Source organism: Acanthopagrus latus, chromosome 23, assembly GCF_904848185.1.
Source record: "Acanthopagrus latus isolate v.2019 chromosome 23, fAcaLat1.1, whole genome shotgun sequence".
NCBI classification, from domain to species: Eukaryota; Metazoa; Chordata; class Actinopteri; order Spariformes; family Sparidae; genus Acanthopagrus; species Acanthopagrus latus.
Window position 1 is genome coordinate 14,445,035 of NC_051061.1, and position 15,277 is coordinate 14,460,311.

Consider the following 15,277-nt stretch of genomic DNA (forward strand, 5'->3'; position numbering starts at 1 on the left):
AGAGCTTGTGGTTGCCAGAGCCTGATCATTGGGAAGGCGCATGTAACCGAAGAAAAAAAGAAAACAGTAAACTGAGCAACCTGCCAAAATCATCATACAATTTCTGGAGCACTCGAAAATGCCAAGGGGAAGCCTGATCTCCTTCCCCTTCGCTTGATAGTTTGCTTAAATTACTGCTTGACTTCCTTTAAATCCCTGTTAGGCGGCATTTTCTTTTTTGCGAGTGAAGAAAACAGCAGAGAAATGGCAGAACACTCCAGAGAAGTGAGAGTCTTTCTGCTCAGGTTGTGATTAATAGACGCGCGCGGCAATGAAACGTCTGTCATTCATGCAGCGTTTTCCCCTGGCGCTCGGGTTACGCGGACTGAAGCGGCGTTTGTCCGTATTAGCGAGGGCCCAGTTTTTTACCCTTCCTGTCTGCCTTGCCTGCTGGTAAAGGAGAGAGGCCAGAGCGCTATGGCATGACGGTCAGTGGCACCCGCCCTGCATTTCCATCGGCGCCTGCTGTCCGCGCCAAGGCTGAAAAAGGTGAGATGGCTGATATATACAGTCTCACACATGCGGCCATCAAAAATAAGTAAGAGGGGCCACCTCAGTCCAGACTGATAGACTTTCAGAAAGTATGAAAAACGTGAACGTGGATCTTTTGGACAAGCAGTATGGATCCATCGTGCCTTTCAGCAGGAATGCGAGCTCTGAGTCGACAGTGGCAGTGACTCCTTTTCGGACAATACACTCGAAGCTTAAAGCACTTGCTAGCACGACACGGAGTATAAATAAAACTCATCGGCATCGGTGACATGGCTCGCAGTTGGCTCGCTCGGCGTTGATAGTTAAAACGTCATGAGCTGGACACGTATTTCATTATGTGTGCTTTTGATTTAAGCACGAGAAGAGTGGCCTGCCTCAGGCGAACCTACACAAAATGGTGATTCACTGCCTTTGTGTCAATATTCCTTTTGGCTCTTGTCTTTCGGTATGGCTTTTCCAGAGGGAGGGCGACCTGCCGTGGTCATACAGGGCCTGTCTGGGGCTTCCTCGCTTCGCTATTTCACTACATCTTTATGGAAAAACACACTGCTTCTCTTTCCTTAAACTCATTTGGAGACGTAACTAGTAATATATTATGATAATTGTGATCCTAAATCACCCTGCCCCCCCCCCGCCAAAAAAACCCCTGAATGTGCTGACAATCCCCAGATATGATTTGAATGTTCGCCTTGAAGCTTTGTTGTCTAATGTAATTTCTTATGTCACTCAGTGGAATCAACCACAAACTGAAGTGTTTTCTATTCAGAAACTTTACTTCACTTTGAAGCGAAGCCCAGCAGACAAACTGAACCGTCAGTCATGATTAGGAGATTAAAAAACACCACAACATCCGTCACCTTTGTCCCGAAGTTGTGTTTCCTGAACACAATTTGATACGTTTAATAACTGTGTGCAGGTTCTTAGTCTGTGTCGTATCCTGAACACTGTCAAGTCAAGCAGATTTTTCAACAACACGAGATGGATGTTTCTTTCTTTTCATGGCGTTTTCATTCTCTTTGTAATTCTAAGAAGATGTTGAGACCAAATAAATCCCTTAATTTATTCTAAGGAAGAGTTTGGGGTTAGGGTTGTGGTGACTGACATAATGAATGTCAGGAAGTAGAAATAAAACAAAACAGACAAAGGAAAGAGAAAAGGTACTACATACGGTTTGCTACATGCTGGTATTTGCTGACCTGATTATAACTTAATCGCCAGAATGAATAGTTGCTAACTATGTTTCTGCAAAACCTCAGATAGGTTGCAATGGAACGGTTCTTTATGTTGCAACTTCACAACAATTTGTTTAGGTTGCAGGTTTAGATTTTTTTCTCTCTTTTTTTTTTCACTTAGAGCTCATGCTCAGGTCAGGTTTATGAACAAAGAACACTTGGTTAGGATTAGGAAACAATCATGGTTTCACTTAAAATACCTGTTTTGGTTGCCACGATCACGGATGGAGCTGGTCCAACTTCCTGTAAGGAAAAAAAATGGCCGATTTTGGTCTCAGCAAAAGTGTCTGGAAATGCCTACAGGTCTTCTTAAAAATATCCAGTGGTGTGACTCAAATTGCAGTCAGCCGTTTGGCACCATCCCCTCCACCTCCTGATGTGAAAGATAGTTAATAAGGATATAATATGAAACTGATACGCCATGTTTGGTCGAAATGTCAACCTTGGACGTATCTGTGGTCTGCAGAGATGTTAACACTAACATTATATCCTGGTGGCGGTCCTGCACATTTTGTAGAAATGACGGTATGATATCTACAACACACACAGATCTGATTGTATCTATAGTTTGTACTATAAAATTCCAACATTCTGGCAACTGGGCTGCGAATACACAGCCATGGCCGCTGCAGAGGAAAAACTCATCAGCGTACGCCACAATTAAGCCACATATCATCAACACCAATCCCCAGTAGGAGTGATGGAACTATGTTTGCTGTGTTTTGTTTTGGAAACCCTACGGTGGCCTTTTGATGGGAATCACAGGTCCGTCCTGGTCGGGCAGCTGCTGGAGAGATCACCGTCTGCGTTTGCATGGCACCCGCTGAGAGGCCCGAGCACCATGGGAGAGCTCGCCCAGATAATTTCCATAAATGTGAGTTATGTGTCTCTTTTCCACTTTGGCGAAGGCCCCTTGGGGAGGACGCCGGGATAAACGCGCACGCTGTGACATCCGTAGACCGATAAGTTATCCGCAAATGCGTTTGAGAATTTACAGAGATTTGTTTACCGCAGTTTGGTAGCGAACATTTTAATGAGGAGAGCATTTGACCCCCCGACTGGTAACGGCTTCCTTGTGAAAAAAAAGACATGGCTGGATGTGTTAAAGAGATAATAACTCATGTGCTTGAGCCTCGATGTTTAAGCCATCACCTCAAGTACGCGGTGTATCACATATAGGCACACACACGTGAATTATCCTGGATTGGGACGGCAAACAACCTACAAAATGCAATGTATCAATCTCTACAAATCGCTAAATCTTTAAAAGCTGGCTCTCATGCGATATGATTGTGATGACATTAAACGTAAAAAGATTTTGACCACAAATGTACTGAGGTAAACGATTCAACAACTCGCTTTTAAAGCCGATGAGTCAATTTCCCCCAAACTCTGGAACTCCACAGTTATTTTCACATTCGCAGCCCCTTTCTTTCTTGTTTTATTTTCTCTAAACAGCAATAAAAACAGATATCCCGGTGTCATGGTCCATTTCATTTAAGACTTCTCCCTGTCTTCTTTCCTGTTTTGGCTAAGCTCGCAGGGTAAACCGGATACGTACCTGCTGTAAGCACAATTAAATCCCTGCAGAAAGGTCTGCATGGGTCAGGAGAAAAGCTTGTCTGAAATCAGGAGAAGCTCAATAAAAACGCAATGTATCTACCAGTGTTGTTGTGAGGCAGTGAAATGCAGGGATGGTAATAACTTTTTTATTATTGTATGGACAGACGGGAAGGGGAAAAGCATAAACATACCTAAAAGTTAATGTTGAAGTGGTATTTTTTTAAAGGAGACCTGTCATGCTTTTTAGTTTTTATCCTTTCCATCAATGTTTTATGTTCACGTGCTTGTTGAAGTTGAAAAGGTCAACAAAAAGCTCCTCTCTCCCACAGAAAACACTGCTCCCGAAATGCCTCATCAGTAGGCACGCCTTTAATTCTGTTACTTTGTGAAATCACAGTGTCCCACATTTTCATAATTTAATGCCCAGCAGCTACTTTGGAACATTTACTACTTTGTTGTTTGCAGTGCTGACCCAGGCGTGTGTGAGCTGACCAATCAGTGCAGGCTGGGTATTCAGCAGAGCGGGCCTGAAAGAGACAGGAGCTAAAACAGAGTGTTTCAGACAGAGGGGGAATAGAGAGCTGCAGCACTGGAATATATCAGAAAACTGATTCTAGTAGTAACATGAAATAAAATTATGAACCTGAAAATGAGCAAAATATGTCTCCTTTAACACATGTTGGTTAAAGTTCACTAAACATTTCAGGAAACATCTCTTTTACCCAACCAGAAAGGGTAAGAATACTGAAATGAGACCAAATATCAGCAATTTCCCACCAACTTTTTGGAAGCCTCAGATTTTGTTGTGGTCAGATAATATTCAGCCCAAGAAAAATGGGAGAAATAACGACAACATTCCACGTACACATAAGAGCCGAAATACTGAAATACGAATACTATATTTTGGAATCATGAAATAAAAGATGAGCGATCACTTCTGCAGCTGTCAGGGTTTAAATAAATAAAAACTGAAATGGGTTTTTGCAAGTTTCAACAAGCACCTCAGCTCCCAAAATCCATGTGACCCCGTTACAGATGTTGTTTTCCTGTGGGAATACTGAGGCCAGGGGGGTGCGAGACCTCCAGTGCTGGTGATGGAGTACATATACCGACTAAATAGATCATAAATCGATTCACTCGGACGTGAAAACACTTGAGTTGATTTTGTACTATTGTCCTTTTTGAAATGTAATTTGTGGCTCTGCGCTCACCCGGCTCTTCAAGCTCTTCCCTGCACCCTCCCCTTCACCTCCTCTACGCACACCGTGAGTTCAACTGGGCCCGGGACAGTAAATCAGACTCCTCCGAGGAAACCATTTATAAAAGCCTGACATCAGGCTTCCGTTTTCTGATTGCTGATTACACCTCAGAGTTTTTGAACGCGGCTGCGCGAGTCACCTCAGGAGCAGCGCGGGACGAGATCCTCCGAGCTGTAAATTAACCACATACATTATCTGCAGGCCTCCAAAAATTTGATCCGCTGATCACCGTCTCGTCTTTGTGAGGCCTCCTATCCTGGAGATGATGAAAGAGAAGAAAGCCCTTAATGGGTTTACCAGCATGCTGAATCCCTGCCTTGTCTAATGTTAAATCACTGCTTATATTTCTTGCAGCTGGCTTTAGCCTTGGATGGCAAGTAAAGACAGAAACTCACAAACTGGTGCTGAACAAAAATATGGATTTTTTTTTTTTAACCTCCATAATAAGGCAGAATTAGGCCTGCGTGGATACATTAATATTGTTGTGTGCCCTCAGTTTGAGTAAAGCCAAGGACAAAACTGCATATCACATGCCACGGTCAGGGACTTTTCACTTTCATGCTGTGGTCCTTCAGAGGTCAACTTTTTAAGCGTCACATGCAAAGAACAAGAAACAATAGTCCCGCGGCTGTTTTAAGACTTAGGATCCTCAAATGAAGTGTATCGATGGCGACATAAATCAGATTGATTGGATTTTAATAGCGACATCTCCTCCTCTCTCAGAGTTGAAGATGAATCCACATGCTCACGTTGTCCTTTGTGGAGGCAGGTCAGTGCACGTACCTGAGACAACAGCTAATGTATTACGTTATTTCACCAGTGTCTCCCAAAAAAAGCTGTCTATCATTTTTTACTGACAATTGAAAACGTATTTACTCAACTTTGCTTCGACCACCTGCCATTCTTCCTTTTGTGTTTATTCTTATCTTTAATGTCGCCAAGGAGGTCATGTTTCCCCTGTAACCTTTTGACCGTTTGTTGGTTGGTTTGTCAGCAGGATTACACTTAAACTACAGAACGGATTTCCACAAAACTTGGATGGAGGATGGGTCTCGGCCCACTGTAGACCCCATTAACTTTTGGTGCCGGTCTGGATAAAGGGACAGATCCAGGAATTGTTTCTCACATTCTTTAATACTGCGAGATTTCCACACATTTCCACACATTTTTATATTTGATAATATTCTGATCCTCTGATCTGAACCTCTCAATTTGTTATTTATTTGAATTTGATTTGCCTGACTTTATTGATTTTCTTGTCACTTTATTGTACAGCACTTTTAATTGTACTACACCCACTGAATGAAACACAGCATGATGGAAATAACGTTTTACTATTATCATTAATAATTTTTTCATTGAAGTATTGGCAAATAATTCAGTTATCTTTAGCATTTTGTCATCAGTAACTATCCAATTTAAATGGCACAAAAACTGAAAAACCATTAAAGTACAATACATAGGGGAACACACACAATGCATCATGAAAAAATACATTTTTAACGTCTTTACTTGTTTGTCATCTCTGTCCTGCGGTTTGGTCCAGGCACACAAAACTTTAAGCTTCTGTTGATGACTCTCACCGCTGAACTTCTGTCTTCTTTAAATTATATCATTACTAGTCATAAACTCTGAAACCAGTTTCTTTTCGAGCATGGAGCAGGTTCACACTGCAGTCTTGTTACCGACTGCAGAAGCTCTCCCTCCTTCGGCTTCGACATTGCTCTGAACATGCAGTAAAAAATAGGTAAAAGGCTTCTTTCATCAGTAATTGATAGGTGCTTGTTTTGGTTCAGTGGCCTTGTGTCACTCTTGCCACTATGCGTTAGGAATATATCAGAGCTGGAGCGCCGTGCAAAGGTGGAAACAAGTGTGTCATGAGCAGAGAGAGTGACACATACGCCATGCTTGTCAGGATGACTAATAGCCCGGGGCAACAGGTCTCACCGTGGGGTGTTAACAATCAGCCGGGCCTCAGGTTGGAGCCTGACAGCCGGCCACATGACTTGGAAGCAAGCAGGTCACCTGCGCTTTGTATATGTTAACAACACCTTTTGTCTCGGGATCCTCCAACTGACTCCATCCACCTCCTCAGCTGTGAAAGATGATCGCTTCAAGGCGTTAAGAATGCTCCAGAATAACTTAAATTAGCAACTGTGAAAAGTTCAAATGGCTTTTTGAGGAGTGTAACGCTTCAGATCAAATCACATGGATCATTTAGTCTTTTTGCTTCAGCTGAAAATCTTTATTTGACAAGTCAGCTCAGAAGGCAGTTCATCAATTCAGAGTGACATTTACACTCTAACTCACCCATAGGGGGTCAAAAGGGAGACCTGCCTGCTCCGTGCAACAGTATCCCGTTTTACATGTTCACAAAGTCAGATGTGTTACATTATTATCACGTGTTTTGTAAAATCTTGTAATCATGTTGTTATTATAACTTTAGGGCCTTTTATACATCTTTCACCTACACGACGTAGGATGATTAAACAATGTAGTTAATGCTGAAAAATGTCTCACCCAGTAATTACCCTGTAATATTAGAACGGGTGAAGCAATATGTTAACTGCACCGGTCGGACCGCTTTTGTCAGATGCCTCGGTGAAAACTAAGACGCTTGTCTGTCGGCCAACTTCCTGTACGAGGTGAATTAGCTTTCAGTGAGTGTGACTCTCTTCGAAAGAACTTGCTTTGTCACAGTGTGCAAGTCAAAAAAAAAAAAAAATACCTTCACGACATGATGTGCGTCACAGCCTTCCTTAAAACAAACCTGGAAAAACAAACATCGTATTGGCACCGACTCGTGATAGTAAATTCGGTTAGCGAAGGCCGCAAGCTGAGCGGATGCATGTACGGCATTCAGACCGAGGCGGACACGTCAGCACAGCGCTGAGCCGAGCAGCACTCGGGAGGGCTGTTTTCTCCTGGACTTAGCAGTACATGCAGCCATTACACAGTACATTGGATGTTATATACAGCTGCTCATGTGCATCCAAAAGCCACATGTTGACAGTTAGAGATTCATGCATTCGTCGACACAGGAATAGCTGCTCAGAGGCCGTTCTGTTTTAAAAACTGCATCCCAGCAATTAAAAAAACAACATTAGAACTGACACAACTTTAAAGGTGCACTATGCAGCTGTGGAAAAGACATTTTAATCATCTTCGTTGACTGCTTTTGAGGAAACTCTTTGTTTTCATGATAATAAACTGAATAATACAAACTGAACAAACTTAAATGACAACACCGTTTTGCGCTGTTTTACTACTGTTTATATTTGGCGGACCCTGCCACCTTTCTAGTTTTAAACAGCGTTCCCTCCGAGAGCAGCTTGTTTGTTCAGTCATGGAAAAGTAAATATTTCAGAGTTTGTGTTATTACCTCATTAATATTTTAAATATTAAAATTCTGAGTTTTAATTTCTTCTCCAAATCCACATAGTGCCCCTTTAAAAAGCTTTAAGACGCACATAACGATTGTCCAAGAAACTTCCAAGAAACTTTATATCTTGAGACTCGCTGTAATTCATATCCACTGTGAAGTAACAGATTACTGCTTGCACAACACCTGAAACATACCTGAACACGCCGTCCTTAAACAGATAGGTGTGCATGTTGTTCAGATCTAATAATGCTTTGAATGCTGTCCAGCATGCTAACCGTAGTGACGTCATCTACATAAAATAAACACGGCGCGGCTCCACACCCACGCGCAAACCGACTACTGGTTTCCATTTTGCCAACACTGGTTGACGTCTCTTCCAATTAAGCCCGTTCGTTTGCACATCAGTGTTACGCCGGGGCCCGGGTTTGTTAAAACAGTGTTAACAGGCAATTACTCGCGAGCAGAAGTGGCTGATTTTATGTTGCCCTGGAAGACAAGCGTTTTCCAGCAGCATTTTATTTTCCAGGTGTGTTGAGTTGTTTTTATATGGTGTGGGCAGACGGCCGTGCCCAACCTGTAAACAGTTATGTAGAACGTGTCAGGACAATAAAAAAAAAAGGACCACCAGAAATCTGTTCTGAGATCTAATTGACCTCTATTCATAAGGAAATCAGCCGTGTGAGTGGTGATCAGCCAGGTCGTGTGTAACATATCGTAACATTACATTAAAATGTGCTGGTTTCAGTGCAGTCACCTTCGTGTTCTGGCTCTTAATATACTGTGAGCTAAATTTGGTTTGATCAACATTGTTTACATCCATCTGATGGATTCAAATTGTCTGTTACCTGCTACTTCAGTGACTATGTTGTGTTTTAATGCACAACTGTGATGTGCACATTTCTGAAAAACACTAACAGGTTGTTTGAACATCATGTTTCCTAATGTTGTCACTTGAAATGTTTTGTGTTTTACATCGTCAGTTTTATGTAAGTCAGAAAGCTGTCCTTGTGGCTTTGGTAGGATTAGGAAAAGATCATGTTTAGACATTAGTTTCATGCTTACAAATACTGAAATGTAATCTTGGTGGACAGTGGTCTCTCGCCTAGCTGTCATGCAATCGTCGTATCGTCCTCCTGCTGACAGGAAAGTCAGCTCCTTTATACTTTATAAATGAATACTCACATAACAATAGAAAAATGCTAAATTCATCCCTAAAACTCAGAAGAATCAAACATGAATAGAATATAATTAACAACCAAATTCTACTGTAAATGTTACCAACACATTGATTTGACCCTGGAGTACAGAACGACCTCAATTATTAATGTTTGCAGATCATTTACTGAGGAAGGAGCGAAGAATGCAACCTGATATCTAATGATTCACTAATAAGCAGTTACTACACAACTCTCAAAGACTACATAGTAAATAATGAGTTATTACAGAGCAGACTGCAAGATTAGGTAACTAATCATTAGGTAATGATTCATTTGGTAAGGATTAGTTCATAAATGTCTGCAAAACGGAATATCAACCACTTTCTCCATGAGACATTTCTCATTGAAATGCCCCAAAATAGTAATGACTAATTAATTATTAACTAAATGTTCATTAGTTATGAATTTGTGCTTAGTGTTACATTGTTATTATTCTGAGTAGTTTCTAAATAATCCCTAATACTTCATAACTAGCTGACCATATTATAACGTGTATCACCTCAGTTTTGTACACACCATAATGTACCTTTAACAGATGTAGTAAGGTAATTCATACTCGACTAAAATCTGGCATTAACGACATGTTATGTTAAAATCTAAATGATATGTGTATCATATTTCTCATGGGGCGGTTGTTTTTGTGAGTCATGCAGTAATCTGTGGGGGAATATTTTTTTTCCTCCAATCCAGAGATGTGACTGCCTGAGGTCTTGGCAAGGTCCAGCGCAGTCCGGGAAAAACTCTGCTGAGCACTTGTGATTAAGTGTCTTTATTTAAGCCCGTGAACTCAAATGAGCAATCAGGAGCCAAACCGAGGCTCCAAACTTCCTCAAAATCATGTTGCTGGAAGCTCCGGAGAGTGTTGCCGACCGACTCTCATCATTTACAAACTGTGCAACTCAACCAAAGACATTTAAGGTTTTGCTTTTAAGTAATATTGACTGAATTTATGTTTCCGAACATCCAAAAACTAAAACCTCTATACGGAGCTGAAAACTTTTCTAATATCATTGTACGGCACGTATTGACAAAGGAATCATGCATATTAATGACAATGTCTTGCTCCGGCATATAGTGTTTTCCTCTAAACCGACAGATCTGGGACATTCTGTCTCTTGGCCTCAATCCAGACGTCTACGGTGGCCTCATTTCATTGTTCTACTGTGCTATCATGTCTGTAGCTCTGTCTGTATTATGCACGATATTTCATGCATGTATACAAAATAACAGAACCTTTTCACTTATCCGGGCACTTGTACAAATTTCATCAAGCCGGCACAACTTCAGAGGCTGGTGAAGACGTGAATGCAGGTGCACTGAGCGAAAAGGTCATCAGAACCGGTTGAGAGATGCGGCGCGTCTGAATGATAAAGCATGTTTTGTTTTCGATGTTTTTTTTTTTTCTTCTTTTTATGAATGAATACATGTTCCTGTGCGCTGGCAGCCCGGTCTTGTCTCTACCTGTTTGACGGTGAAATTCCCACATTCTCTCTGTCTCGCTCACATCACTCGCCCCGATGAGCAGATAATGTCAAGGAAGTCAGCTCAACGATGTGTTTTTATTTAGTCTTCTCAGCGAGATGCCTCAATACGGTGTGCGATAAAGAAAATATACAAACGCGGATGCCTGATGGTTAGACAGCTTGTGGTATCTTTCTAAACTACTAAATGCTCCATTAAACTCGTCATAAGCTTTTAGCAAACAGAGATTAGGCGCGATTGATTGTGACACACAGGTAAGACAGCGGCTGGGTGTGGAGGCCGGAGAGGGTGTGGGTGTGCAGCCGTGCTAAAACGATATTTTTAGATACATTTAAAAGGTGGAAGAGGTCAGATTTCACTGCTCAACACACACCTCGGGGTGATTCAGTGGCACTAACTTGTGAGACTCAGCCCGGCTGGTCAGCTCAGATGCAGGGCCAAAAAGACATACTGTGTCGTTTTTGACTGCTGAGAAGTATTGATGTGTATTTGGTATCATGTCTTCTAGCAGACAGTGGCGGCTTTCGTTCTTCTATCTGATATTAATTTCACTATCAGTGTGAGTCAATCAACTGAATGCCAGAATGCATTTTGGCAACACAAACCGTGGACGTGTTGCAACTTTACATCTTTTTCGGTTGAAGTTTCCATTTTATGTTGTGACAACGCTTTGCTGACCTGGTACTGGTTAGGAAAAGATTGTGTTTCCGCTGAAAAATATCCTGTTTAGTACAAACGCACCTGGAAAATGTTGAGTCATCTTGTAACCCCCCCCCCCCCCCCCCCCTCAAAAAAATAGTGGTTTCATGCTTACAAATGTTGAAACGTCAGCCATGTTGCCCATTCTATCCAAATCCTGAAAATCTGCTTATATGTCTGACATACTTATACAACATTCCGTCTTGCGACTCGGCTGCAGAATACACAGACTAATATAAATGCGTGCCACCAGAACAATGCTAATGTTGGACACATTTAGCCATTATCTTCTTAGGGATATTTTAATTCAATTTTTTAATTTTTTTAATAAAGCATGTCTGCAGGAATGATGTCAGAAGAATGTGTTTTTGCAAAATTCCTCCTGTAATAAGCGGGCCCGTCACACACGTCAGTCGTACTGTACACGAGAGCACGGCCCGGCATCTTAATCCCTCTGCTGATGATGGACGGAGTTATACAGTCAACAGCTGGGAGCTCTGGGAACGCTGCTCTTACTCCCAGTGTTCGTGTTGCATCCACACGTACATGAACTTCTATGCGTGTGTGTGTCACAGCAGGTTCAGACGACCAACACACTAACCTGTTTAACTCACTCGGCGCCTGAGCCACTGACGGGGGCCCTTTACTGCTCCTGGGCCGGTCCAGCCCCTAAAACAAGCTCCCGGGCTGCCCAAACCAAGCCTCCATTCACCTCATCAGGCCAGCTGTTTATTTTCAGAGGCATTAGAGGAAACACTCGACAGGGCTTATCAGATCCAAACAGTCGCACGTCTTTGTTATTTTACACACAAGGCCTCCTCTCAACTCAGCCCCATTTTCAGTAATTGTTTTCTTTCTTGCTCGGTGGAATAACACGGAGGGCTACATTTAACACAAGTGGTAAGGGAATCCGTCAGTGTAAACAAGGCAGATACAATGCACACTGGGATTTTATCTGAGCCCGTTTCTGTTATTCTGTGTTTTTTAAAGGGCAGGGCCGGAGCAAACACGAGCGTGTGCGTCTTGAGGTGAAATTGGCTGAAATGGAATACAGGCTGTTTTGACCGCAGAGCCCTCCTCCGCCTCCCATGTAGACCTCTGTTTTTCTCAATTACTGCTTCACTAAACATCAGTGAGATAACAGACTGATGGACACCAGTGTGGAAAGTTTATAGTTTTAAATAGTTAATTCTCAATATCATATGATTTTTAAACTATGTTTTGGCATTCCCGTGTCGAGACAGAAAGTCGTTGCTTCTGAAAACGTGCTGGAAGAAAGTTGTGATGCAAAAAAGCCTGGGTGAGCTGTTGTGACACTGTAGTACACATGTTCAACATGGTGGCAGTGTTGCACTGTCTGTGGGACACCTGGAGCTCTCCGTGCCACTCAGTACCAAGCAGCTGGAGACAGTGCCGAGGATTATGAGGCAGCCTTGTGGCTCAACAGGCCGGTTCGATCTGATTGTGATGCGCAGGGCACCACGCGTATCAGATTTGTGAAGTGGAGGCACAGACAGGACGGTTTGAAAAAATTCAGATAATAGCTGGTGTGCTGAATAATGTGAGATCTAATCGCGCCTCCTCTTATCAGAAGAGACAGCCACGGTGGAGAAATCAGTGAGTTTGTCAGCAGAGCAGGAAATGTTTCGCAGTCACTCATGACTGACAAACACAACCTCTGTTTGGGGCTGCGAGACGAGCCAGCGTTACAGCCGAGTACCAAGGCGAAACATCATCCAAGTCCCCCCCACCACCACCACCACGGTTCCACCTCCTCCATGGCTGCCAGCGGGAGCTCTCGTAGATGGGGCCGGGCCTCGCTCTGCCAACTGCGCCATAAAATAAACACACAGTAAATCCGGCGTGATTAACATTAATCATGATCACGTCACTGCTAATGCACTGACTGAGGGCCGTACAGTGAAAGCACACTGACCTAGACAGTGAGGAGGGGTGGGGAGGTGGAGGGGGCTTCAGGAATTACGCTGCGATAACGAATGAGAATTCATCAGATGTGGAAAAAGTGCGGCGAGGAGTGTGTTTCAGGCCGCGGATGACGTGGGGCAAAAAGCACAAATCAACATAGGTGTAAGACACGGTAAACTTGACTTTATTTGCGTGACCCCTGCATCTGGAGGGAGCGCCGCTTTGAAAACATGCAACATTTTGGGAAGGCCATTTATTTAAGAGGGCTCCTTTTTTAACTGTGGCAGTGCCAGACGCAGTTTGACTAAAAGGTCCCGCAAGGCTTGTAACTTATTGTCGGAGGATTGGGTTTCAGCTAAAATTAGCCATCAGGCCCGATTTATTACTCTGATCGAGGGCTGAAAAATGCCAGTAACGGACTCCCCATTATAAAAAAAAAAAAAAAAAAAAAAAAGCTAAGCCCTGAGTCGAAACTATAATGTTGCAGTTTTATTCAGCCCACATCACACGCGAGGAGAATGTGTAAAAGTGGTAGCTAAAGGTTTTCCCCAAAGTATTGAACCGACCTGAGAGGCTCGGAGGGGGAAAAAAAACGACTCCAATTTATATGGAGGTGGCAGAACAAGCGTCTTTCGTTATAGGTGACTTGACTTATTAAACCCACTGGAGGCAGAACAAAAACTGCTCGAAAATACACTTGAAGAAACGTTTCTGTCAGTTCATTCACAATCTTTAATAAAAAAGAAATAATTCAGTCCTGACGTGATGAATTCACCTGTAATATACACTATAAAAATATAAAATTAAAGAAAAATATCCTTATTTATTCAGTTTGAAATGGAACAATCAGACAGTTTTACAGAGGAACGCTGTTATTTCACAGATTCTTCCTCCATTATTACGATAAAACCCCTTCAATAAAGTGATAAGGCTCGTAGTTTTACAGAGATTTTGCAGATTTTCCCCACCTGTAATAAGTTACAATCATGACTGCAGCGTTCATTATGAACTGCTCCTGTTTATGAGGCCTGTCGCATTGGTTCACCGTCGTAAATCATCCGATCATCATCAGCCCTCTGTGTTGTAAAAGACCTCTCTTACAGGCATAATTCGCCATGATTTATTTCAGAATTCTTTATCATTGTGCTGATCTGTCTCTGATTGAATCTGATTGAACAGTGGCAACAGTGTTTTGCACACAAGCCCACCTGAAGACAAATGTCCTTTTGACGGAGAAGTCGTTTCCCTCTCTCACTGTTCAAACACAGGTGCCGACATTCAGGTGAAAACGACGGCCTCCCTGCGTTCGCTCTTTTAAATATCAAACAAGACTCTGCTGAGTACACTTGGGCAGGACCTGTGGACACTCGGGCAATTATCAGAGATTACCTGAGCGCTACATGTCCCCTCTGCCCCGCCCCAGCACACAAAAATCGCTTTCTTGTTTTTCCACCCTCTACACTCAAACAACACGGGCAGCGGAGGACCATAATAGATTGAAGTTTTGAATGCTTGAAAGAGCGCATCCCGACTCTGCTGCCAGGAAACAGTCTGTCCTGCCATACTGCTGCAGCACGTGAAGACAGGCGCTGGCTGCTGCTGGCTCTGCACAGAAACAAGAGCAGCAGCCAAACAGCCTTTTTACTCCCCTCTCCTCGTGTCATGTACTTCCCCCAAGAGGCGGTTCGTCTCACTCTTCTGTGTCTGCATCCTCCTGAATACCTGTGCAGACGGCAACAAGGAAGCGCAGAAATATTGCAAGAGCAGGCGCCAAAATATGCAAACGAACTTTCCGCTCAGATTATCTGGGTAGGGTTCTTTTTTTCTTTTGCAGTTTGGATTCCCGCGCGTCCGTGGCTGGCACCAAACGCACGTCTCGTGGCGCAGATCCTGGCATCTGTGGAGCCCACACACACACACACACACACACACACACACACACACACCAGTGCCATGGTGCACACTCCTCGCCACTGACATCCT

General features: G+C 43.0%; 1 protein-coding gene across 2 annotated transcripts in view; it reads left to right on the plus strand.

The window, feature by feature from the left end:
* The window catches only part of LOC119014696, a 91,106-nt gene that overhangs the window by 60,261 nt on the left and 15,568 nt on the right, over positions 1 to 15,277 (plus strand). The window contains exon 1 of one of the 2 annotated variants that reach the window (XR_005073050.1): positions 2,473 to 2,637. The exons of the other annotated variant lie outside the window; for it this stretch is intronic. The gene's annotated coding sequence lies outside the window, so the exon portion shown is untranslated. Of the gene's footprint in view, positions 1 to 2,472; positions 2,638 to 15,277 lie in introns of those variants that run through there. 2 annotated transcript variants of the gene reach the window in all.